A 2,492-nucleotide genomic window follows, 5' to 3' on the forward strand; every position below is an offset into this window, starting at 1 on the left:
TAAAATTTATTTTCTGGTTAACAGGAATATCCAATAGCTGAGTGGATAAAATGAAATGATAGGAATAACAGTAAGATTCTTAATTTCCTACTTAATTGTTTCTTCGACCAATGGACTAGGTGACCTTGCTGGTAGATAAAAGTACGTAAAGTATACCCTACTTACTTCCAGAGCAGCTGAATCCGGGACGACTACCTGTTGAAGACTAAGTCCGTGCCACGGGGGTAGCCAATATATAGGCAGTGTCGACGTGGGCAAGCTCCCCCCCACCATTAGGGGTGGAAACCCCCTCTACTTCTCTTAAGCAAAAATTTGCGTTTATCGATGCGGGAGAAAAGATAAATAAACGTTTTCAAAGTTGTTATTTGAATTTGAATAACCAATTATAATATCCACAGGTCATTAACGTAACTTGTATCACAATTATAGACAAATCTAGTGACTCTGATTGCCAAGCGAAGTCGTGCGGTAGTATCACTATTTATTTCGAGGCTGAACTGCGAGGTTTCCAACAAATCCTGAAGTTTTCACTTAGGCTATAAATTAATGAATAACATTACATTTCCATTTGCTATTTTTAAAAATTAACTGTTGGAGCTAAGTCTATTTGTAATTGAAAATTTTAGTACTACGCTTTCGAACTAACACGAAATAAATATATAAACCAGGTAGGAATCGAACCCATAAACTTCTGAATTCAGCACGGACCCTTTCCCTATCTTGCTCAGCTATTAGGTCCTCTAAAAATACTTTAACTTATATTTGGTGATGTATTTGATGGAATGTTACAATATTCTTCATAATATGCTCCAAAACCCAAATTAGAAGAGAAATGTTCGTAGCTGTGCACTATAACGGTAATATTAAATTAAAATTCAACAGTAAATCGAACAAGTTAGATAAGACACATTCCACATGGGTGTATCAAAATAGCAATATCTAAAATATAATTCATAATCAAGATTACAAAATTTGTTTAAAATTCTCCTTTGCATGCTTAAAATATAATTCAATTATAAAAAATATCGCAGTTGGTTCGCTTGATTTTTTTTATAATGTTACTGTTATTTTATCACTCAATCCCAACCGAATTATAGTCCTATAGATAAAAAGTTTAAGATACCGATGTAGGTTAGCAGTACTTAATAGGCTTCGGAGCATATAGGTTTATTAAGCACTTACTCGTCTTATCTTTACGTCAATACACTATGAAATGGATTATTGTTTATCAATATAAATGTTAAGATATACTTAATCTTAGCCTTAGTTGTTTTACTGGGGTATCTGAAAAGTAATGAGGGCACTCAAAGTGTTTGAATTATAGCATCAATTAATATAATAATAGTAGCAATTTTTAATTTTTGCGTTACATATTCAGTTAGGGCTTTTTAGAATTGCAAAGTGGTAATCGATACAACACACTGGATGGCTTTTTCATAACTAACTTTATTGTGTTTTTTTTTGTTTTTTTCCTACCTCCTAGGTTATTATTTATTAAAACAAATACAATTATATACATATCACTTAAGACTAAGAGAAATTATATATACACATATGTACAATTCATCTTGCTTTCCCTTGCGAAATTATAAGATAAAAGAACAGCTGGGTCCGCTGAAGGCGGGTGGATTGCCAGGGGCTAACGAGGAATGGGGAGGGACCATTCCGGCTGGTGGCAACAACTAACTTTATTGGCAGACTCCAGCTGATCAGCTGATATCGCAGTAACGACTGACTGTGACTCCCTCCCGCCTATATTTTAGAATTGCAAAGAGAATAGAAAGCCAATTTAAAACCTTAAGTATTTAAAATTTGCAGATACACAGTTGGACCTACGAAGTGTTAGGCTGGTCAATATGTTATGTCAATTGTTTAATGTAGTTGAGTGATTTTGTTATTTTGTGTTAGCAAAACACTAAGCCGTCCACCTTGACTAAATCATCTTGTATTTTTTTAACTGCGCTATCATTTATAGGTGAACCGTTTCTACCAACTGCGTTGCTTTCTTGGCATTTTAAACTGTTGCCTGAAACCTCTGTATCTTCAAGAAATGAAATTACAGCTGAATTATTTAGTTAGTGCCCATCGTTGCCTCGACGCATAATTAAAATAGGACTGATAATATAAATGCTCCATGAAGTACATCACAAGTGAGAAATTGTTCGTCTATTTGATCTGTCTAACATATTGCCACTCCGGCAGAATAATGACACAACTGCAATTTTTTGTGAAATTGACTTTGTTGTATTGGTGGTTTCAAAAATGCACTTACTTCTTGATTGTAAAACGATATAATTGTATTTACAAAATTCTATATGGAAAGAAAGATCGGACGTTATAACACGCATGCGATTTTTTTTTAGAAAGGAAAGTGTGCTTCACATTATCGGGAACGATATCGACTCAAAAGCTATTTATGACAATATTGAAACTTTTTTCAGCGCTACAACGGCTTCAGTGTTCTTTTGTATCATTTTACACCAGTAAATATT

At 33.9% G+C, this 2,492-nt stretch overlaps 1 protein-coding gene across 1 annotated transcript in view; it reads right to left on the reverse strand.

Moving 5' to 3' along the window:
* Positions 1 to 209, reverse strand: part of LOC106687249 (uncharacterized) — a 137,354-nt gene extending 137,145 nt beyond the window's left edge. Inside the window, exon 1 of the mRNA XM_014431016.2 lies at positions 166 to 209. The gene's annotated coding sequence lies outside the window, so the exon portion shown is untranslated. The remainder of the gene's footprint in view (positions 1 to 165) is intronic.
* Positions 210 to 2,492: the final 2,283 nt, after the last annotated feature.

The sequence above is a fragment of the Halyomorpha halys genome, unplaced genomic scaffold (assembly GCF_000696795.3).
Source record: "Halyomorpha halys isolate HHAL.00 unplaced genomic scaffold, Hhal_1.1 Scaffold937.1, whole genome shotgun sequence".
NCBI lineage: Eukaryota > Metazoa > Arthropoda > Insecta > Hemiptera > Pentatomidae > Halyomorpha > Halyomorpha halys.